The sequence below is a fragment of the Cryptomeria japonica genome, chromosome 4 (assembly GCF_030272615.1).
Source record: "Cryptomeria japonica chromosome 4, Sugi_1.0, whole genome shotgun sequence".
Lineage (NCBI taxonomy): Eukaryota > Viridiplantae > Streptophyta > Pinopsida > Cupressales > Cupressaceae > Cryptomeria > Cryptomeria japonica.
In genome coordinates this window covers 768,659,600-768,671,577 of record NC_081408.1, presented here as the reverse complement: position 1 = coordinate 768,671,577, position 11,978 = coordinate 768,659,600, and the positions used below count along the sequence as shown (strand labels likewise).

The following is an 11,978-nucleotide window of genomic DNA, read 5'->3' as shown; positions in this document are numbered from 1 at the left end:
TACTTATTGAAATCTACAAATTATTTGATGGAAATTCTTTTGATTGTTTTAATTAATCAAAGCTTCATGTCACAAATTTGGTTAAGTTATCTAAATTTATAAGTGAAATAATTATTTAATTTAGAATTACTAGAAATTATAAATTGATGGAGATTCCTTCAATTATTTTAATTAATAAAAAAATTATTTCACGACTTTAATTTGGAGTTATTTAACTTCACAACTAGACATGATTATTTTAATTTGGAGTTATCAAAATTCTTAAACTGATGGAGAGTTCTTTAATTTTTTTATTGTTCAAAGGATTATGCATAGTTATCTAAGTACACAAGCAGAAATGGTTATATTAATTTGTAATTGTTAAATTTTTTAATTGATGGAGATTCCTTTGATTGTTTTAATTAATTGAAGATTTATAATATAGCTATTTTTAAACTTCACAAGTGGATATGATTATTTTAATTTGGAGTTATTGAAATCCCTGAATTTGATGGAGATTTTTTATTGTTTTAAATCATCAAAAGTTTATCCCATGAATTTGATTTATAGTTATCTAAGTTTAGAATAAGACATGATTATTTTTATTTGAAATTAAAATGATGGAGATTTCTTTGATTGTTTAAATTAAGTAAAGATTTATAATATAACTTTAGTTTAAATTTATTTAAGTTCACAAGTGGACATGATTATTTTCATTTGGAGTTATTGAAATCTCTAAATTTGATGGAGATTCTTTTGGTTGTTTTAATTAATCAAAAGTTTATGTTGTTACTTTAATTTAGAATTATTTAAGTTCACAATTTGGAATGTATGATTATTTTAATTTAAAACCATTGTTTTGAGTCTTTTTATTAATCAAAGGTTCATGTGCCATGACTTTATTTTACACTTATTGAGATTCACAGCTAGACATGATTATTTAATTGAAAATCTCTTAATTGATAGAGATTCCATTGATTAATAAAATCATTCCATTCATATACATTTAACCTACCTGATAATTGAACTAAAAATAATATTCAAATAATAATAATAAATATATTATTAATGTGAAATTAATTACTAAATATACATTAAAAAATAAAAAATTATAATATTAAAAGTTACTAGTGGAGCGAAGGTGATAGGGAAGCACATTAATTATATATTAAAGTTGCCCAGATCGACGTAGATTGAATTCACATAAATAATTTGTAATTAAAGTGGGTAAGAAGAAAACACTTCTCACTTGTACCCAGTTCCGTTTATTTAAAAAATAAAATAAAACAAGAGCTGTGTACAGCATGAGTCCCTGCCACTAGCTAAAAACTTGTGAACTATAGTTCTTTGCCAAAACAGGTTGTTAGGACCGTTTGTTGTAGAGATATATTGTGAATATTTAAAATTGTAGCATAGTGAAGAGGATTTCAATAGTAGTGAATACAACATATAAAATGCAGGATAATGGGATTAATTAGACAAGATGAATAGGTCACATTCTCGATTAAAACACTGTAAGTATGCAAATAGCATTGTAAACTATGCAACTGTTGTAGCCTATTGATGGCCGATTGTTGTCAGCTTCTGTATTCAAATTCCTGCAAAATTAGACGCAGAGAAGTATGAGTTCATTAGTGCATGAAAAATATCAATTGCAGAATATTTGTCTTGGTAAAACAGCAGAAGATTTTACCTCACTTTGATTTGTTATGCTACTGAAGATAATTCCCTTGATAACTCGTTAATAGTTTAAATTATTCAGCAGTTATTAACCAACTCTTTCTATGGATCTTCAATTGATGGAATAGTCTTTAGTCTCAAATTTAGTCTGCTATATGTGCAATGTTAATATTAGCTTCGAAATACAAAAGAACATGATAAACAAGTTGTACAGTATCTTATATTCTTTTAATTCGAGGTTTAAGAACACAATTTTATTTCTTACTTTCTCATAGTAAAACCTATCTCAAGAAGGACAAAAGTTCAGAAGTTGCATGGGAAAATAATATTCAAGTTTCAAAATCAATTTTAATGATATTTTTGATATCATTGTTATCTTCTTCTCTTGTTTATGAGAAAAATGTGATCAATTATGTTAAATTTGAACCTATTACCAATTTATTCGTTACTTTGAATGCCAGGAGGATGACTTGTTGACTTAGCTTTATGATTTTGGCATTGCAGCTTCGAGATATGTTGGCGCTGTCTGTTTTTGCTTCTGTAGAACATTGTTGTTTTATGTTTTTCTTCTGTCTTGACTTAGCTTTATGATTTTGGCATTGCAGCTTCGAGATATGGTGGCGCTGTCTGTTTTTGCTTTTGTAGAACATTGTTGTTTTATGTTTTTCTTCTGTTTTGGTTTTTTTTACTGTATTGGAGATGCACGAGACACTACTAATGTTCTATAGTTTTTGGACTATGTGATTTCTTTAGTTCCAATTGCCATTCCTGGCCACTAGTTGACATTGATATCTAAAATTGGGGTTTCCAATTGCCCTAGGATATTTGCTAGGGAATTGAACTGGGAGCTGGGTGGATCAACGGGGTTTTGGACTAGTGACATTATTGGAGGGGGTGTCATTTGCAGTGTTCACTGGAGGAAGAAAAAAAAATAGCGCAATACGAACTGGAACAATTCAAAACCTAACAACCCATGGCATAAAAACCAATGTTTTTATAACCAAAACCTAACAACCCATGGATATTTTTTAGCAAGGTTTACAGAACCAAACAATTGCATAATTGTAAACAGACCATCGCTATAAAGCAGAATCAGGAAGGAAAAATAGGATTGAATAAAATTAACCCACCTTATAAAAGAATATTAAACGCAAACCCGTTATGCATTTCGGCCGAATACAGGAGATTGAACAGCCATCTAAGCCCAAATCTAGAACCTAGACCAAGGAAATCAAACCTAGGTTAACTGAAAATCTGAAGAAACTAAGAGAGCCCGTATCCTCAACTTCTGATAGGAAATACCATAGAAATTGCCAAATTTTTCTTATGGGTATCAGGAAAGAAGCCTAATGTGGAGTTGTTCATAAATATTGAGGGATTTGATAGCTTTCTACAATGCCTTCTTGTCTTCAGAGTGCTGGCCATGTGAGTGTATTGATTAATGCTTTCAATCAAGCTCTGTGCAACAACAGAATAGTAGAATGCACCGTAATGAACAAATGCTTTTTTTTTCTAATGAAATTGTACAGAGCATTTAATAAATAAGATTGAGATGCCAGTTAGACCCGTAGTGGTTGTGTGGATGTGTTTTCTGGATGCCTGTAGATCATATATGAATATAAGCTGAGCATTTCCAACACTGGTTTTTTAGTTGGATCCTAAAAATGCTGCAATTTATGTACTTCTCTAAAAAAGCTATGCAAAAGCAGGCAGGTGCATGAGGTTCAAATAGCAAGGATATTGGTGAAAGAACGAAACTGAATGCTTTCTACACTGCATCTAAATTCGTCTGCAAGATTATTGCAAGAGAAATTGTTCTCAGCAAGGCATCAGCCTTCCATGCGAGCCATTTGCACATGTCACACACATCTCAGTTTGAACAGGCATGTTAGTGCCTGAAGTCATTAAGAATGAGTGAGAACGCAACCTAATAACGTTGTACATATAAATATGAGTTACATCTGGGCCAGTGATGTTCCCAATTACCTTTAACATAAGAATAATCAATAAAATAAAAACTTAGGCTTGATTATAAATTCTGGAAACGGCATATTCAAAATTAGAATAAATACAATCCTCTCATGAACTACAGATTTGAGAAAGTGATAATGAAACCCTGAATTATATGGTTGTACGAACCTAAAAATGACCTTTACATCGTTGGTATGGTTGGTGGTTGGCTACAAGGGCTATTATATGGTCATGGCTAGTAGTTAGAGCAGTTAGGAATGAATATAGAACCACATATAATGTTGGTGCCATCTCCAAAACTAGCTGCAAATTGAAAATTGCGAAAAAATATGGCATGTAAATGCCTCCAAACGTGTGGACCCCCTCTATACCAGTGGCGACTTGTCCCAGCCAAGAAAATATGTAATTAATGATGGAAAAATAGCAGCAATTATGGATGAAAACTCTCCAAATAGCTATGAAATATTTTTTTGGTAATGCTTAGTAGTCTTTTTGATGAATGCACAAAGACGAATGAAAAAACTTAAACGAATGGTTGATTATATTTTGAAAAGGGGGATTTCTTTGATAGTTGGGGGATAAAGGGTTTCAATGCGATTTTCACTCTCCAATTCTCTATCTATATGGTGAGCAATTCTATATTATTACTCCAATTCAATTCATTACTAAACTTTTTCTCCAATATTTTTTCCCCCTATATTTTCTCAATGCTAAAATTGAAGCTAATTACATATTTACAGCACAGGATAGGGGATGTGTCTGTTTGTAGGGCACTAAAATGTGCCTTCTTTATTCTTAGACAAATTGCATGCATTTTCAGGTATATATTCTAAACTTTGTCGTTTTATATAAATGAATTCCATGAGACCACTAAGAAATAGAAATAGGAGCTACAACCCTTCCCATGGAAAGCAGTTCTTTAGGATAAAATTCAGCACTGTCGATGTTATCTAGCAGCACCTGCAAAACAATTGTTGGTGTAGATCCAAAATTGCACTTACAGGTTGTACAAATTTAACTAAGATCTTAAAAGCAGTTCCTCGGAATAAAATTCAGCACCCTCGATTTATCTAATCAGCATTCTATAAAAGAAATATTTGTCATGAAGAATTATATATTAGTCTAATTTTGCACAACAGTTGTGTGTTTACATTGGACAAACACTTTAAAAGTGTAAAAAAAAAATAGTTCCCAAGTAATATTTAATTTTTTTTTACCTGCGAATCGCAACTTGTTATTTAACCATCCCTAAAAACAAGGGCCCTTGAATTTGCAGATGGTATAACGTAGAAATGGGTATCGGAAAATAGGGATAAAAGGGGTTGTTAAAGAGAAATTACTAACCTCAGTTTTCACGGTAGGCGCCTGAGCACTGCAAGAAAACGAAAGCGTTTTTTCGAAGCATGGAGAAGTAAAGCTGCAGAGCAATACATAGAAATATGTATAAATGACATTTACAGGCATTTACTGTATAAGCCAACTCAACCCTGTCCTTGACACAACAAATATGCACGGAGAACATTAAAATATTTATGGAGAGGGAATGAATGGTGACGACGTGTGCCAACTAACCCAGGTTAATTTCTATATTTTTTTCTACTAAAAATTAATAAAACTGCAGCAAAATTTTATAACCAATCTGATGTTGATTTGCTGGATTAAAAAAATCATATGCATTACAGAAACGACTCAAATTCCTGCCATTGTTGTGGCGAATTTTGTGGACAACGGAATATAAAAAGAAAAACATTTCCCCTCTTCTGCTTCGTTTCCAGCGATAAATCTATGATTTTGTAAGGAGAATTTTTCTCAACACAAGGACGACATGCAGGACAAAGTGTCTGTGCAGAAGGATATCAGTAGCCTTAGCCTATGCATTGGCCATAGAGCCAAAATTCTTGAAAATGAAAATGAAGCTAAATGAAAATTCTTCAAATTAAGTCACAGTAAACAAAGCTCCTGCAAAAAAGTCTGGATACTGTTCTCTAAAACCCCTGTCAGTGAACAAATAAATGAATGAAAGTCTCAGGCAATAATCAGCGATTCTGGAAAATACCCACATTAGTAATAACAATGAAGTTGAGCAATAAAAAAATAGGGGTTTTAATTAAAAAACAAATAATGAAATTTTTTACTAACAAAAACAGAGAAATAATGGTAGCTTTCTGCAACTAAGAATTGCTGACAAATCATACCTGGATTTATGCAGTCTTCTTAGGAAACTTTTCGCAAATAAAATGTTCTGCTTCCTTAAATCTTTCACCCCTGCCAAATGAGAATGCAACAAAATTGTAGAAGCAATGAACCTCAATAACTATTCGATGCGAAGGCAGCCAGAGTATTTTCGTCAACTAAATTTTGCATTCAATAGCCTTTAATGAAATTTACTTTGTTTTTAATCTAAAAAATTAATGAAATGTACAACGCATTTAAGAAATAAGTAAATAGCATTAATGAAATTGTACACAGTGCCAACTAATTTCTATATTTTTTGTTATTGAAAATTTATTTAAGCCCCCAGGAAAATTCTATCAGCCAATAATGTTTTTAGGAAAAAATTAAAATAATTTGAAAAATAAAAAAAATCAAAAGAATCATACTTAAAACTTTAGAAAACTTTAGAATTAAATATTTTTGATTTCATTTGACAAACTAATTGAGTTACATGAAAACATTAGTTCCCTGCAAGGACTAATAAAATCATTTTCACACTTAAAAGTGGGTCCACTGATTTGGAATAGATAATACATCTATATAAACTGCTGTGGAAAGCTCTACCACAAAATTTGTCATATATAGGCGTTGAATAGATGCTTAATTATTATCGAATCTCTGGAAACATAAAATGAATGATTGCACATTTTTATTAAATAAATGGTGTGCCACATGGGTGTGAGAGCGAAATTTTGTCGACTTCTCTGAAAAGCCGTGCCACCACGGTTGACAGTTGTCTTTAAATTAAAATAATAAGATATTTATAAAATTTTAATTTAAAAATAGTTTGCCCCCATTTGCAATTACGATCTATATTTTATTAGTTCTTGTCCAAGGAATATTTATGCTTTCACTATGTTTGTAAATAGCTTAAATTGTGATTAAGCATTGTCCTTTCAGCCAATCAATTTTTAGAAATTTCCAAACTAAAATAAATTTCGCTTTTTTCAAAAGTTAACTTGCTTTTTTAACAAAAACTACTTTAAAAGTGATTTTTTTGTGCTGTGATTGGTCTATATGAATTTCTGTAGGCATAAAATTTATTTTTTGGAAACAAAAAATGCACAATTTTTATGTACAATTTAACGCTGTCAAAATTGTTAGTCATTTAAAGCTATCACAATTAATCTTCACCCCATGCTTTTGAAAAATTCAATGGCCAGAGAGTTAATAAATTTCACAATATAATTATATGTTATATTACTCCTTAATGTATGCATAAACTAGAAGGTTCAAATGGTCCATAACACATTCAATGAATGACACATTTTTTTATTTTTTCAAACCACGAGCGTTATGGCAACACTTATAGCCCGTGCAATGAATCGACACGTGTAAACAACTCATTATTATTTTTTAAATCAGAGCAACGAGCTTTAATGGAATAAATGTCCCTATGAGGCTCTCCAAGCTAATCCAACTTATTTTAGAGATTTCATAAGCAAAAAGAATTTTTACCTCATATAATTTAGGGAACAATATATTATTTGCCATTTTTCTTTTAGGTGGATCATTTTTTTTATTTTTTTTGAATAAAGGGGTAAAAACTTTATTGAAAATCAGAATCAAGAATTACAAACAGAACCAAAGCCCCAAAGCCCCAAAAAGGAACCACAAGCCCAACCAAAGATCAGCCAGCTTCATAACTATCCATGTCCTCAGCAAATATCTTCTGCAAGTACTAATAGTAATCTGGTGAGGGATGCTCCCAACCTTCAACTTTCCAATCATTACCATGTTCCAAGGCTCACTTAGCCAAAACAATCAGCTACTCTATTCCATTCACGAGGAATGTGGATGAAAGCAACCTGCTCCATCATAGTACTAATTTGAAGAATCTGGTGAACAATCCCTGCCAACTGCCAATGAATCCCACTCACTTTCTTCTCAATCAATAGGTTAACAATAATTTGCGAATCCGATTCACAGATAATCTTTCGCCATCCCAACTCCAAGGAACGCTCCAGGGCATAGAAAATTGCTAATCCTTCCATAAATTTATTAGACTGCCACCCTTTATGCACCAAAAAGAAGAAAACCACCTCCCCCATATGAATCCTACCAACACCACCAACCCCAGCAAGGCCCAGATTACCCCTAGAGGAGCCATCGATGTTAATCTTGATAAACTCATCCTTAGGGAGCATCCACCTTCCCACCCTTTGAACCTTCTTCATAGCACGTCTTCATAGAAAGTACAACATACCCCTTAGGACACCATATGACCCCATAGGATCATATAGTGGCATAAGGGGTCATATGGGGTCCTAAGGGGCCAAATGGGGCCCTAAGGGGCCACGCATGTGATCTACAACATGTGTGACCCCGTAGGACCCCATATGACCCCTTTTAAAGTCCTAGTAGGTACAACATACCCCTTAGGAAACCACATGTCCTCATAGGGTCATATAGTGTCCTAAGGGGTCATATGGGGTACTAAGGGGACCCCTTAGGACCCCATATGACCTCTTTTAAAGTCATAGTAGGTACAACATACCTCTTAGGACACCATATGACCCCATACATTCATATAGTGTCCTAAGGGGTCATATGGGGTCCTAAGGGGCCACACATGTGTTTTAACACGTGTGACCCCTTAGGACCCCATATGACCCGTTAGGACACCATAGGGTCACATGGTGTCCTAAGGGGTCATATGGGGTCCTAAGGGTACACACATGTGTTCTAACACATGTGTGACCCCTTAGGACCCCATGTGACCACTTTTAAAGTCCTAGTAGGTACAACATACCTCTTAGGAGACCATATGACCCCATAGGGTCATATAGTGTAATGACCCCTTAGGATTGTAATGACCCCTTATGACCCCTAACAAAACCATAAGACCCCTTACAACTGTAATGACCCCTTATGACCTCTAATGACCCCTTAAGACCACTTATGACTGCTAATGACCCCTACTAACCCCATTGACCCCATAGGATCATATAGTGTCAGAAAGGATCATATGGTGTTGTTAGGGTTCATATGGGATTCTTAGGGTCCACACATGTGTGACCCCTTAGGGGCACATATGACCCCTTGTAACATCCTAGTTTATATAACATACCCCTTATAACACAATCACATGCACAACATGCACACTAGCATGGTATAAGGGGTCATATGTGGTCCTAAGTAGTCACACATGTGTTCTAACACATGCGTGACTCCTTAGCACCACATATGACCCCTTATAACATCCTAGTGTGTATATTGTACCCCTTAGGACCCAATTTGACACCATAGGACCCAATAGTGTCCTAAGGGGTCACACATGATAGAACACATGCCTGACCCCTTAGGAGCACATATGACCCCTTATAGCATACTAGTGTGTATAATGTACCCCTTAAGACCCAATTTGACCCCGTAGGACCCAGTAGTGTCCGAAGGAGTCATATGTGCTCCTAAGGAGCACATATGACCCATTGTAGCATCCTAGTTTATATAACATACCCCTTATGACCCAATAGCATGCACAACGTACACACTAGGATGTTATAAGGAGTCACATGTGGTGTTAAGGGGTCATGCATGTGTTCTAACACATGTGTGACCTCTTAGGACCACATATACACGTGTTACCCCTTAGGACCACATATGACCCAATAGAATGCATATTATGCATACTATTGGGTCCTTTGCTGTGAAATTGGGTCCTAAGGGGTACAATATACACACTAGGATGCTATAAGGGGTCATATGTACTCCTAAGGGGTCAGACATGTGTTCTAATACATGCATGACCCCTTATGACACTATTGGGTCTTACGGCGTCAAATTGGGTCCTAAGGGGTACATTATACACACTAGGATTCTATAAGGGTCATATGTGGTCCTAAGGGGTCACACATGTGTTAGAACAAATGTGTGACCCCTTAGGACCAGATATGACCCCTTAGGACACTATTGGATCATATGGGGTCAAACTGGGTTCTAAGGGGTACCTTATACACACTACAATGCTATAAGGGATCATATTTGGTGCTAAGGGGTCACGCATGTTTTAGAACACATCCATGATCCCTTAGGACCACATATGACCCCTTATAGAATCTTAGTGTGTACATTACATTCTATTGGGTCATAAGGGGTATGTTATATAAATTAGGATGTTACAAGGGGTCATATGTGGTCCTAAGGGGTCACGCATGTGTTCTACATTACCCCTTAAGATACTATTGGGTCCTATGGGGTCAAATTGGGTTTTAAGGGGTACATTATACACACTAGGATGCTATAAGGGGTCATATGTGGTCCTAAGGGGTCACACATGTGTTAGAACACATTTGTTCAACCCCTTAGCACCACATATGACCCCTTATAGCATCCTAATGTGTATGTTGTGCATGCTATTGGGTCATAAGTGGTATGTTATATAAACTAGGATGCTATAAGGGGTCATATGTGCTCCTAAGGGATCATGCATGTGTTAGAACACATGCGTGACCCCTTAGGACGCTATTGGGTTCTACAGGGTCAAATTGGGTCCTAAGGGGTACATTATACACACTAGGATGATATAAGGGGTCATATGTGGTCCTAAGGGGTCACGCATATGTCAGAACATGCGTGACCACTTAGGACCACATATGACCCCTTAGGACACTATTTGGTCCTATGGGGTCAAATTGGGTCCTGAGGGTTACATTATACACACTAGGATGCTATAAGGGGTCATATGCGGTACTAAGGGGTCATGCATGTGTAAGAACAGATGCGTGACCACTTAGGACCACATATGAGCCCTTAGGACACTATTGGGTCCTAAGGAGTCAAATTGGGTCCTAAGGGGTACATTATACACACTCGGATGCTATAAGGGGTCATTTGTGGTGCTAAGAGGTCACACATGTGTTATAACACATGCGTGACCACTTAGGACCACATATGACCTCTTATAGCATCCTACTATGTAGGTTGTGCATGTTATTGGGTCCTAAGGGGTATGTCATATAAACTCGGATGCTACAATGGGTCATATGTGCTCCAAAGGGGTCACATGTGTGTTAGAACACATCTGTGACCCCTTAGGACCTTATATGACCCCTTATAGCATCCTAGTGTGTAAATGTACCCCTTAGGACCCAATTTGACCCTGTAGGACCCAATAGTGTCCTAATGGGTCATATGTGGACCTAAGGGGTCATGCATATGTTCTAACACATGTGTGACCCCTTAGGACCACATATGACCCCTTATAGCATCATAGTGTGTATAATGTAGCCCTTTGGACCCACTTTGACCCCATAGGATCCAATAGTGTCCTAAGGGCTCATATGTGGTCCTAAGGGGTCACACATGTGTTCTCCCTTATGAGCACATATGATCCCTTATAGCATCCTAGTTTTTATAACATACCCCTTATGAACCAATAGCATGCACACCATACACACTAGGATGCTATAAGCGGTCATATGTTGTGCTAAGGGGTCACACATGTGTTTTAACACATGCGTGACCCCTTAGGACCACATATGACCCCTTATAGCATCCTAGACACATGTGTGACACCTTAGGACCACATATGACCCCTTAAAGCATCCTAGTGTGTATAATTTACCCCTTAAGACCCAATTTAATCCCATAGGACCCAATAGTGTCCTAAGGGGTCATATAGGGTCCTAAGGGATCACACATGTCTTCTAACACATGTGTGACCCCTTAGGACCACATATGACTCCTTGTAACATCCTAATTTATATAACATACCCCTTATGACCCAATATAATGTAATGTACACACTAGAATGCTATAAGGGGTCATATGTGGTCCTAAGGGGTCACACATGTGTTCTAACACATTCCTGATCCCTTAGGACCACACATGACTCTTATAACATCATAGTGTGTATAATGTACCTCTTAGGACCCAATTTGACCCCATAGGACCCAATAGTGTCCTAAGGGGTCACACATGTGTTAGAACACATGTGTGACTCCTTTGGAGAACATATGACTCCTTATAGCATCCTAGTGTGTATAATGTACCCTTTAGGACCCAATTGATCTCAGAGGACCCAATAATATGCATAATGTACACACTAGTATGCTATAAGGGTTCATATGTGGTGCTAAGGGGTCACATGTGTTCTAATGCATGCGTGACCCCTTATGATGACATATGACCCC

At 35.9% G+C, this 11,978-nt stretch overlaps 1 long non-coding RNA gene across 1 annotated transcript; it reads right to left on the bottom strand.

The window, feature by feature from the left end:
- Positions 1-1,340: 1,340 nt before the first annotated feature.
- Positions 1,341-5,179, bottom strand: LOC131055885 (uncharacterized). Its single transcript, XR_009372405.1, has 2 exons — positions 4,975-5,179; positions 1,341-4,590 (listed from the first exon to the last, which is right to left on the bottom strand). It is a non-coding gene; the product is annotated as an uncharacterized LOC131055885 (long non-coding RNA).
- Positions 5,180-11,978: the final 6,799 nt, after the last annotated feature.